Source organism: Silurus aristotelis (assembly GCF_946808225.1).
Source record: "Silurus aristotelis genome assembly, chromosome: 29".
In the NCBI taxonomy this organism is placed as follows: domain Eukaryota; kingdom Metazoa; phylum Chordata; class Actinopteri; order Siluriformes; family Siluridae; genus Silurus; species Silurus aristotelis.
Genome location: NC_139602.1, coordinates 2657509 through 2670881, shown reverse-complemented (window position 1 = coordinate 2670881; position 13373 = coordinate 2657509).

The following is a 13373-nucleotide window of genomic DNA, read 5'->3' as shown; positions in this document are numbered from 1 at the left end:
ACCAAAAAGTTTCGCAACATTTTGCACTATTAAAATCCTTGCAACACATTGTTTCTTCATACGTTGCATATTTAGTATACACATATATGCAATGTGCCTGTGTGAAAAAACCTGGAAATACTTTTTTTTAGACACGTGCATGTCCCTTTTATAATGCAAAAAAAAAATGGACATGGACAAGATGAGTCCTGAAATGTGTTGGGGACTTATTCCATAAAGTGAAAGGAATCCTGAACCAATTTCAACAAACGCCATACAATTCCATCTGTACTGCAGCTAATCGTAACCGGGTTCACCAAACAACCAGACGATGGGACGAAGCATACGTCTGAGCTCTGTAAGCATTATCAGAGAGCAAAGAGTCGTCTGGTGTGTTATCATGGAGTAGCCCGCCCAGTCACTGCACCTAAATCATAAACTGTTATGGGATGAACTGGATCACAAGGTCAGAAAGAAATCTCTAACTAGTGGAGAACACATTGGAAATTACCTTTGGGATTAAAAACGCATCCGTCCATCTATCTATCTATCCATCTATCCATCAAATTTGCAAACCACGATTTGCCATACTTTAGGTAAACAGTTCAGAAGCAGGGAATCAGAGGGTTCCTGATCTAGCACATTTAATTAGGTAGGATCACTGCTGGACTCTAATCAAGATCTTGTCTTCTTGCTTGTTCTTTTTTTTCTCTTGACATTAGTGCAGCTTTTGCCACCAGTGATCATACCAAATTAGGTGTGCTTCTGTCTGTGAGATGAGGAACTAAGAGGAGAAAAAACCTTTCACTACTTTGTATCACATGTATGTGACCAAGAAGAACCGTAAACCTTGAACACGTTTTCTCTTCACAAAACATGAGCCATGATTTGCTATATGTTCATGTATTTCCATTTTCGAAAAACAGGGAACCAGAGGCTGACCTGAAGCTGAATCCAGAAACCTTTTACCAGCAACATGAACATGAAAATGTTTTTTTCTGTTTTAGAAAAAAAATACAATATCTGGCCCAAAGTGTGAGGACACCTGATCATCACATCACAACTGTAAGTGGTTCATCCCCCAAAATAGACAATGTTTTATACATTTCCCAACATGCACAAATTGAGCTCCAAGAAGACAAGGCCAGAGTGGAAGTGAAATAGAGAACAATTTGGACCTCACTAATGCTCTTGTGGTATAACAAGAGTTACTGATTGTATATTATTTATCTTTTTTTTGCCCACACTGTTCAAGCCAATGAATTAAGCAAGGAATATACCGTCACAGGAAGTGCAGTTAAAAGAAAATAATCAGTGATGAGCCTCATGGTACTCGGAAAGCAGAAAGGCACATGGTTGTCTCTCCTGGAGACTCCCTCATGGTGGAAAACATACTGATGGTGAACATGAGCTTTAATCTTTATCACAGCAGTTATTATTACGTTGAGGATATGGGGTTCAAATCGCCACCAACTGCCGCTATACAAAAATGTACAAGCATGTTTACAAGTACCCTCTTTGTTTACAGTCCTTTTATTTTTAGATTAGATTAGATTCAACTTTATTTGCATTGCACAGACAATAAAAGGCAATTAGCATCTAACCAGAAGTGCATATAGCCATGTATATAAATTAATATAAATATGCAAATATACAATAAACGTAACAAGTGCCGAGGTGCAATATATATTACAGTAATATTGTGTAAGGTGCAAATGTGAAGATAAACACAAGAGGTTATTATCATACGGTGATACTGGAATCTGTGTTGTCCATCTCCATCTTTCTTTATTGTGAGTTTAACGTGTTTGTTCTTCTTTTTTCTTTTTTTTTCTTTTTACCAAGTAGCAGATACAATTTCAAATGTAGTTAGGTACAATACAAAACCTACTTAAGTAAAAGTCAAATTACAGATTTTAAAAAGTGCAAGTGCAGAAAAAAAAAACTACTGAATTACAGTAACGCAAGAAAATGTAATTCGTTACTTTCCACCTCTGGTTATAATCCACTATATCCGACTAGAAAACAGAGCATTTTGCTCCAAAAGGATCGTGCTGGGAACGTTTCTTAGTCTCTGTGCTAGCTTCTGGAGCAAGACCCTTAAGCCACAATTATTCTTTGGGCTTGAACGTAGACGGAAAAAAAAGCCATGCAAACTTTAGTCCCACTGATATTGAATCTCTTGAGCTTGAGTGACGTAACAGAAAAACCTTTGCTCAAATGAATAGCCTTTATTTGTCACATATTCATTACAGCACAGTGAAATTTGTTCTTCTCATATCCCAGCTTGCTCAGAAACCGGGGTCAGAGCATAGGGTCCGCCATGATACGGCACCCCTGGAGCAAAGAGGGTTAAGGGCCTTGCTCAAGGGCCCAAGAATGGCAGCTTGGCGATACCAGGGCTTAAACCCCCAACCTTCCGATCAGTAATCCATCCCCTTAACCACTGAGCTACCACTCTCCTAGTATGAAAAAAGTTAGAAAAAGACGTGATTGGCCGGTTTCTCATGTCTCAGAGGAAACATGTTGGATGATGTTTAAAAATGAGATGGGAATTCTATCCAAATCGGTAAGAAAACGCTAAATACATTAAACAAAATGATCCACTGTGCAAGTTGTTTACCGTTGGCTTGTTTACTAGTATGACTCGATACTTATTGCACCCGTTTGATCCCGTCCATTCAAACACAACACATAAAACCCGTGTCACAAAGCAAGAGTGATAAGTGCGGCGATATAAGGTAGATAAGAGGCTGCATTAACGTGCAGATATGCACACATGCTGCGATGAATGCACGATATGTACCGAGGAAATAAGTCTGTCCAAGTGCCAGACAAAACATGTCAGCGCTGAGTCGTCGTTTTTTTCATTCTTAATACTCGTACTGAAGATGTTAAGCTTTCCGTGTCGTGTTCGTTAACGAGTCAGCCCTGGTCGTTACCTCGGGACCTGCTGCTATTCCGTACCGTGCGCATCCAGGGTGCTCCTATTCACCGTACACGTTCCCAACGGTTCCAATGCCTGTGAATAACATGTTTTTTTAACAAAGTCCCCTGAGAACGTCGCAGTAGAGGAGTAATGAGTTATCACCGTGTGGGTTATTATAGTCGCAGATGGCTGTGAGTTGGCAGAAAAATAAAGTGTGATTAAGAATCAAGTCAGGATTTAATGCTTTTGTTTTGCCTGTAGTCATGATGGTGCAATCGGATTAACAGGATTGGTGGCTGACCCATTTTTGTCTCATCAGCTGAAATGTTAGTATAAAGGTTTAGCTGTTAGCTGGGATTCAAAGCTAGAAAACTTGTGATCGAGGTGGTAGAATAGTGGTTAAGGCTCTGGGTTACTGATCTGTAAGTCAGGGGTTTGAGCTCTGGTATTGGAAATCTGCCACACTTGGGGCCCTTGAGCAAGGCCCTTAACTGTGTTTTACATTACTGAAGGATTTCCGTTTGGAGAGAATTTTTTGCTTTAACTTTACTAACTTCACTCCATATTTGTATTTGCATTATTTTTATTATTATTAACGTAGTGTAGATCCCCATGGGACGCAAGCATTTAGTGTCAACATATCCTGTACTCTATGTACCACCATATAACCTATTAGTCAGGCGTGAAACAAGTGTTTTCTTTTAACCTGTGACCTGATCACATGTTCATGAACGTATCGTTCCTCTGAGCTTTCCTCACTCTCCTTTGCACTCCCTGCCCTTTTCTATCTCTCGTTCTTCTGTGATTACTCAGCAAACTGGGTCAGCCCTGAGCCTTCCCATTGTCCTGCTGCCTTGTTTTCGCTGAGCTTTGTTTTATATCCTCTTTTGTAGAATAACACAACGAAAGGAAGTGTGATTGTTGGCGCGTTGTGTGGCACCATGACCTAATGTCATCTCTCAGTTAGCGGGAATTAGGTACCCTCTGAACTAGGCACGACACACACTGCTGCGTCGCTCGATCTTTGGTTACCTTAGCCGCTTTCTGGTGTCGTAATGACGAGGTACGTGGATACGTTGAGTTTGCTAACAGCACTGCATAATGCATTGACAGCATCGTTCGTAACTTGTCTTAGTACTAATCTTGTTACGCTGTGGGGAAATAGTACTAATGATATTAGAAATTGTGGACAGGTATAAAAAAAAAACAAAAAAAACAGGCATACAACCATGGGCGAAATCTCAGATTTTATTATTTTTTTTAATTAATGATAATAATAATCATCATTTTACCCACACCCACTTAGATTCAGAAGTCTGTGGGCCTACAGCTATTTTAATCCGTGAGACTTGTCCAGTATAGTTTCCCTCTTAATACTTTTTTTTTCCATTTTACCACGCTTACACTTCCAATATTTGGACTTTGAAATGCTGGTTGAGAAAGCAAGCCCTCCTCTATGACCTTTATGAGCTGTCTGAGTGGCTGTTTTACACGTCCTCAGCTCAGCTAGCCCGGAGGCTATAATCTAATATCGACCATTAGCTTGACAACAAATCTAATAAGCACGAGCAGTGCATTGTCTCTCGAAGTGATGGTGTAATAATAACGATGTGTGCGAAAAACAGCGTGTTTAAAGTGTGTAACACTTTACAGTCTTGTTTCTAATAGCAAACAAATAAAAATAATTAATAATAGATAAAAGTTCTGTCAGGGAAAGGCTGCATGAATCGATAGTCTGGGCTGGAAAGAAACCAGGACTAGCATTGCTTCTTTTTCTGCTTAATATTTTGTACATTTTTCCTACAAGTATCCCATTATTTGTATATGTATATAAATATATATATCTGACAAGACCCAAACATTTTCCATCATGACAATGTGCACTCAGCCAGCTCCATGAAGATATACTTCCCATGGGTTTAGATGGAAGATCTCCTCCTTTAGAGCTCAACATCTGTTTCATAATTAGCACAAATCTTCACTAAATCTAGTGAGACATCTCAGAAGAGTTGAACTTATTATAATAGTGAATGGGCACTAAATGTGGAATGGGATGCTCAAATATCACAATCTTGTGTCCACACATTGTCACATCTTTTGTCCATAAAGTGTATAGACATACAGTCTAATAGTCCACTTTAAAGTATTGTTTTAAAGTGAGGGACAAACGGACGGCAAAAAGTGCACAGTGCACCGCCGTTTCCTGGTTTCTGTTTCCTGGCTATTTCGATAAGAACGCCGCATTTCTTTCAAGGAAACTCGGTTTGTTTATTTACATTCTCATCTGCATGGGCAGACCTGTTCACGTAGAACATATTGCATGTATAGAGTGTATACTTCTATTAATACCGTCGCCTCGGACGCCATTATTCATCGTCCTTCTCAGCTCGTCGTTATCAAATGAATCAAAGCAGTAGGCAGTACATCTGTCACTATGGCTACTTGATCCAGTCATGCTAACGCATCGGGATGCGTCTGTCTGACAGCAGGGAGGAGAGAATGATGTCTGGTGAAGAGAGGATGGAAGCAGGGGACACGTTCTCAATTTTGGACCGAGGTGTTCCGTTGAAAAGTCTGATTTAATTATCTAAAAACGTAGCATCTACATCTCCTCAAGGACACATTACCAGACGTATTATTTTGGATTCGTTTTTGTTTAAAGTCCTTGCTTTGCGTTGACGCACAGCGTTTTCGAAAACTGTTAAGAATATCATTTACAATAGCGAATAGGTGTCACTCGATCAGCTTGCGTTCGTTCAGACATTTGTTTCCGTGGGTTTGATGCGGCAAAACTGCCCACCTCCACTCAAGGACTTCTTATGGAGCTCTGTTGTATAGAGAAATCCATTATCCACTATCCATTGTATTGAGGATGGGGAATCTTAACTTTAGAGTGCTGAAAGTTGTCTCCTAAGGCAAGCGGAGGAGAACACAGGTTAGTAATGAGGGCTTTAAAAGCGAAAGAACATCACTGGAGGGATCAGGAAGACTTTCGACGAGCTCAACCCCCAAAAATGTCGAAACCTTTCAGCAATTTGTGCATGATGATGTGTCTACACAATCTCACTTTCCCACCTACCCTACTCTCTAGATTTAGCTCCTTTGGACTTCACCTTTTTCCCAAAGATGAAGCTCCAGCGAAAAAAATTGCCATTTTGACACCATTTCGGAGATCCAGTGCAAATTTCCGAAGGTGCTTCGGAATAAAGACTTCCAGGAGGCAATCCAGAAGGGGCAGGAATGCTGGGAGCGCTATATTGCTGTACAAGAGGACTATTTCGAACGTGATAGTGTGTAAACCTTGGCATATAAATAATGTACTTTCTTGTAAACAGAGCCAGTCTTTAAACTTTTTGATACCACCTGGTTTTTAGCTAAACAAATACAACGATAGAGAGATTCGTTCGGAAAGAAAATGTTTTTCCAGATTGTATTCACAGAGGTTTATTGTCCTTCTCTGAAAATCCAAACTTTTTACCTGACTTTCTCATGTTCATGGAGATGGCACATGAAGAACATTTGAAGAACCACATAAAGGATCTTTACAAAGTTTAGTAAAAATACACCTAAGCTCCAGCTCCAATCATCTCCTGATTACTGGAGACTCCTAAGAGTGTTCCATAATGAGAACATTACAGACTCAGATCTAATACTCTAGGTGCTCCAAATCCTAAGCAAAAAACTAATCTTCAAGGTTTGTAAAGAAGATAAAGCTCTTGCCCAACGCAGCTCCAGTTCTTTCCCTTATCAGGTACATGCAAGATAAATTAGTTTCAAAGATCAGTCAATGAACCTTTGTATTCCGATTGCCAGGGCTATAGGAAGCAAATCGGGTTGTCAGAAGCTACATGTGTATAATCTGTTTGAATAACCGCATGAACGTTGTGCTGAAACTCGATTTCGGACCTCCCAAAGGCACAGTCATCTCTCTGGGTCGCAAAGGTGACGGAACAGATTGGCCAAATGCCTGCGATTGATCCGCATGGAGCAAGAATGACTGAATTTCCCTAACGGCCACTCAGCACATTCAGATATACAGAACACGATATAAGGAAATGCTAATATATATATTGATCTCTTGATATTATGATCTCAAATATTAGCATTTAGTCCTGGAGGATTTTAAACCTGTTGGTTAGAATGTGTGTGTCACATTTATCCTAAGGATCATGTGTAAAATTTTGGCTGAATATGTGGCCAGATGTTTGAATAAACATGAGCTTGCTAGCTATATGAAAAAAGTTAGCATTAGGCTACAGAGGCAGTTATCAGTCAATACATATATATGCTGTTTCAAACCCCACTGGACTTTTTCCAGCCATACCTGGAAAACATGCTTTACATGGGTTTGAATGAAAGATCTCCTGCTATAGAGCTCCAACCCTATTGAAGACCTTTAAGATGAATTGGAACACCATCTCAGGCCCCAGGCCTCATCACTTCCTCAACTACATCACTGTAGACTTTACTTAAGCTCTTGTAGCTGAATGTGCACCACAAAAGCTAGTGGCAGATATAAGTGGAGGTTATTATAAGTGCAAATGGGACTAAATGTGGAATGGGATGTTCAAAAACTACATGAATTTAATGGTCAGGTGGCCAGATACTTGAGTCTATGGAGTGTATTAACAGTTCTCAAGGTATGATCTGATGATCTGGCATCCCGTCTAGGTTGTATTCCCACATCATGCGTCCACTGGTTTTGGAACAACCTTGACCAGGATAAATATACACGACAAGACAGATTCTTGTCATCCAGGTTGTATTCCCACCTTGTGTTCCTCTGGTGTTGCCCTAGCTCCAACCCTAACCAGGATAAAGATATAATAAGGTGCTTCCTGACTCTGAATGAATGGACCTGTGTTTTGTGTAAACAGTACTTAAAACATAAAAGCTGGCAAAAGATCGACATGTTACTTATTTTGGGCTATAACAGTTTACAGCCCTGTCAGGATCGTTGTGTTTTGGTTAATAATCAGCCTGATTGTGTTTCCAGCATAAACACACATTCTGTTCTGTCAGACAGATTTCCGAGTGCTTCTGTGTGTTTATGAGTGTGTGTTTGACAGAGGTGGCAAAAGTTCACACGTTCTTTACTTAAGTAGATGTACAGATACTCATGTTTTGAAATATTCTTGTAATAGTTAAGGTACTAACTACACTTGTTTACTCAAGTTAAAGTAAAGAAGTTTGGGCTTTGACATGTACTTAAGTAAAAAAGTAACCATTACTACTACTTGTTTTAGTGTCCCGTACAATAATACGTTAATACGTTTCGTGTTTTCAATACTCAACACACTAATACACATGGGTATGGACAAATATGGACGCTTTATGCAAATGTATGTTAATTATTATTGAAACCAAACTCAACGTAGAGCATGAAAACGAAATATTCTTGTAAATAATTGAAAGTAATTATTGTGTTTTAACGTAACTTAAACCTAAATCATCAGGACACCAAACGGAACTTTTGCTGTTTCCACACGGACGGGTAATGAGGTGATACCGGAGAAACTATACCTATTCTAACTTTCATATGGATTACATAATCAGAAAATAATTTGGTTTTGGTAAATTGGTTTATTTAAAAGTAGACATTTCGAGCTTTCTATACATATATGTATTATGTCTGTGAGGCAAATATTCACTAAGATTCAGATTGCTTATTATTGATGTGTTTGTAAAGCGAGATGGCAGAGAGCGCCCCCTGTCTGTTTTCTTTATATTACAAAAGCACAGCGTTTTGTTATTATTATGTGTATACAAAATAAAACTAGACCCTTTACAGAGTCCAATGATGTATTGCTCTTATCTGTACGATCAAAAAATAGTAATTTAAGTTTGTTTCGGCGTAATCAGGAAAAAATGCCACAAAACACGCCTGCGAGTTTGTCGACCCCAGAGGGTAAAATGTGTGCATCCATGTGGATTTTGGTGCTGATTTAAGACTTGACGCATCAGAAAAACAAATGTTTAGTGATTAAAAAATAAACAAAACTCTGATTAAGGAGAGGATGTCATGAAAAAACGTGTGTTGCGCTTTATATGAATTTATTTCAATTTTTTTGATAACAAATGCGCTACTCACGCGTCAATACATTTTTATTTAATCGTTTATTTGTTATTATTTTTTGTGTTATTGATTCATACAAAACGAATTTCAAATTGTGTTGCCTAATGAATGTATCCAGACTGAACATCCACCATATAGAACACAAGCAGAGGAAAGATGATGATGATCAGATGATCAGGAATGTTTCTGAGTCACGTTTACATCACTGACTCCCTCTGTCTCATCCACGTTAACCTCATACTTCTTGTTGACTTCTTTCTTGCTTCTTGTCCGCGTTGTAAATTAGCTTACAGTGGTGTGTGAGAGCCAGGAAATGACACAATTTAAAAAAATTAAATATGATTGAAAAATAAATGTCACCAAATAGATTAAAACTGAAGTAACGAGCCTGGTTTGAAAATATGAGAAGTAGAAAAAAACATTTGTGTAAAAGTACAAAAAATTTAATAAAAAAGTACTGATACCAGAAAAATAATGTAATACTTTTCATAATTATTCAAACCCTCTCAAATGATCTCTCTCTTTTATACAGCAGTGGAATATTTTGCTCTCTGCAAACCTCTTAAACAGTAGCTGAGAACATGAGAACTATTGTATTTAGTGCCCTGTTTTTAACCCAGGAAGGGAAAAAAAACTTTTGGACAAAGACAAACTTTCAGCCATATAGACTAATTTTTTTGTTGGACTTTTGCCAATGCCCTTATAACATCCTTATGATGGTATAAAGAACTTGACTTTTTCTGAAACACTCCAAAGCAACAAATCTCAAGTCACTTTTTGATATTTTCCAGGTGACAACAAACTGGTTACAGAAAAAAAAACAAAAAAAAAAAAAGCAGTGTCTCATCCTTTGCTGTAGGCTATCAATGACAGGACATGCCCTGAGAAATATCTCCACCTAAACACCTCCAAACACGTGTTGATATACGGTCTTACCCGTATTTACCTGTACAAGAACAACACTGAAGCTGCAGCCTGAACAGCAGGATATATGTGTGTGTGTGTGTGTGTGTGTGTGTGTGTGTGTGTGTGTGTGTGTGTGTGTGTGTGTGTGTGTGTGTGTGTTTATAAATGCAGGTGTAAGACGTGTGTGTGGGAGGAGAAGTAAGGCTTGTTTTGGAGAACATCGTCCATGTTCATGCATGCACGGATTTGGGACATCGGGAGTACATGCTGGTACACACTCGTAGTGTACATTACACCCGTATTGTTATGAGAACAGGCGTACCAACCAAGGGATTGTAACAGCATTCAAGGTCTTCTTCAGAATGCTTAGCATCTGCTGGATAAACATATTCGACGACAACTAAACTAAGACAAGAACCAGGAAATTGAAATGATCGCTCAGTTCTATGACCCACTTCCAACGCTAACCATCGTCAGGAGATCAACCTTGAAGTATCGTGTTTCCCCGTGTCGAATGTACATTAGAAGAGCAGGAAGGACCTGTGGATTACGCCATTAAGGCTTTGAGATGGAAATCCGCTCCCGGAGTGAAAGTGCGGTTGCGTGAAACATGCAAATACACTGACACACAAAAACACATGCTTTCGATTTAATACTAAGTGATAGAAAGAAAAAAAAGGTAGAGAGAGACGGTAGTTATAATGCTGACGATCTATGCTTGTGGACACCTGTTTTTTTTGAGCATCGCATTCCACATTTAGTCAAAATTACTCTTATAATTCCCTCCACTCTTCTGAGAAGATGTGATGTTCCACTAGATTTTGAAGTGTGGACATTTGTGTTTATCAGCCACAAGGATGTTAGTAAATTCAAGTACTGCTATAGGTGAGGTGAGGATGCTTGAGGTTCACTCAGCGTTCACATTCATCCCAAAGGTGTTCAGTAGGGTTGAGATCAGAGCTCAATAGCAGGCCATTTAAGATCTTCCTTCCAAACCGTGTAATCCATATCTTCATGGAGCTCGTTTCGAGCAAAGGGGTATCATCACGCTAGAACAGATTTGGGTTTCCAAGTTGCAAATGCAAAATTTTATTATACAACAATTTTTCTATAAACATAAGAATAAGCACAACAGGTGGTGGTTTATAAGAGTGTGTGATGGACTGTAGTGGTCTGCAGTATATCATAGTGGTTTATGGTGGGTTGTAATGGTCTGCTTTGCAATCATTTATAGTGGATTGCATCGGGTTGTGATCGTCTCCCTATAGAAAACATTTCTTTGTATATAAAGGTGTATGTAATGTACTGCAGGTTATAATGATGATAATGTTTGGTTATTAAAGCTACTCTTAAAGCTATAACTGTTCATATTGAAGACTTTTGGTCGAGTCATTCTGGAATGCCAACAATGAAAATAAAAATTCCCAGGGCATTATGTTATTAATCACATCTGTGTGTATGCACTCTTTTGGGAACACACACCCAAACTAAAGTGACAGGTCATTCACAGCAAAGGCCATTCTCATGGACGTGGTGTTCTTGTTTGGCATGTCAGAGAGAGACACGGAAATGAGTGTGGTGCCAGACACAGGGCTCAACGAGCCTGAATGAATGCCAGGCTTTAGTCTAAACTCTGTGATTATTTTTTGTTCATGGCGTTTTGATTTTTAGGGCCTCAAGGCTAAGCTAGCGGCCATACTGTTATTGTAGAAGGGTCCTGATATGCTAGCTCTAATATGCAAGTCAGGTACTGATGTAGCTGTAGGTGAGGTGAGGAGGCCTGGGGAGGCCCAAAGGTGTTCAGTAGGGTTTGAACTCTATATTAGAAGATCTTCCACTCATGTAAAGCATGTCTTCATGGAGCTGGTTTGTGGTGCTGTGAGTTGGTTTGTAGTGGTGTGTGATGATTTGTATTGGTGTGAGGTGGTTTGTAGCGATGTGTGGTGGCTTGTAGTGGTGTGTGATGGTTTGTAGTGGTGTGAGGTGGTTTATAGTGGTGTCTGATAGCTTGTAGTGGTGTGTGATGGTTTGTAGTGGCGTGTGATGGCTTGTAGTGGTAAGTGATGGTTTGTAGTGGTGTGAGGTGGTTTATAATGGTGTGAGGTGGTTTGTAGTGGCGTGCAATGGTTTGTAGTGGTGTGAGGTGTTTTGTAGTGGTGTGTGATGATTTGTAGTGGTGTTTCATGGTTTGTAGTGTTGTGTGATGGTTTGTTGTGGTGTGAGGTGGTTTGTAGTGGTGTGTGATGGTTTGTAGTGGTGTAAGGTGGTTTGTAGTGGTGTGTGATGGCTTTGTAATGGTGTGAGATGGCTTGTAGTGGTGTGTGGTGGCTTGTAGTGTTGTGTGATGGTTTGTACATGTCTGCAGTCATTTATATGGTTGCAGTGGTAGGTGTTATTTTGCTATTGTTTATGCTGATTTGTATTGGTATGTAATGGTGTGTGATGGTTTGTAGTGGTGTGTGATGGTTTGTAGATTTTTGCAATAATTTATATCGTTGCAGTTGTTTGTGTTATTTTGCGATGGTCTATGCTGATTTGTATTGGTATGTAGTGGTGTCCTGGTTTCTAGTGGTTTGTGATGGTTTGCGGTAGTTTGTAGAAATGTCTGATGGTTTATGGTGGTTTTAGTGTTTTGTGGTGGCTTGTAAAGGTTTGTGGTGGCTTGTAGTGGTTTGTAGAGATGTGGGATAGTTTGCAGAGATGTGGGATGCTTTGTGGTGGTTTATGGTGGTTTATTGTGGTTTGTAACAGATTGTAGTTTTTTTTTTTTTTTTTTTGGATATGACCTACATTCTGTGGCGTTTTTCTTTTTTGACCTATTCTTGGTGGTTTGCAGTGTTGTGTCCTGGTGTGTGATGGTTTGAGGTGGTTAGTCTCGAAATTTTTATGATCCAATGATTGTTCAGGCTGTTATTCGGGCAGTTGCGAACCCGTCTTACCTCCTTGGTTTGGTCTAAATGCTGGCTGTGTAAATACTCTCTCATATGTCACTTCCTGTTCGCTTTACCGAGCCGCCGTAGGTTCAGACGCAGCGATGCGTGTGCCAGGGAACGGTGTACAGTACGTGGTGTGCGTTGTGCAGACGCAGTGAGCCACGCTGATGCGTATTACTGGTGCTACAACACAAAACAGGCTTTAATGGGGATTAGGTGTGGAATGATGAAAGGATTAGGCCTATTGAATGATATGGGTATAAAGGTGCAGCAGCTCTTTTGTATTTTTGATACGGTATTCGGTTTGGCAGGACTGCATGTCGCGTCTTCTTGTTTTCGAGGCTGAAGGGCACATGGTGACCCTCAATCCATACACACACACACACACAAATTGGTGTACAATGGCATGTTGTCAATACGTACCTAATGCCATTGCTGGAATTTGAACTCATGACCTTTTGAGAAGTGAGCTAGTGGAAAAAGATTATATTAATAATTATAATAATGATTATATAAAACGTCTTTTCACAACATAAACATTCTCATGTCC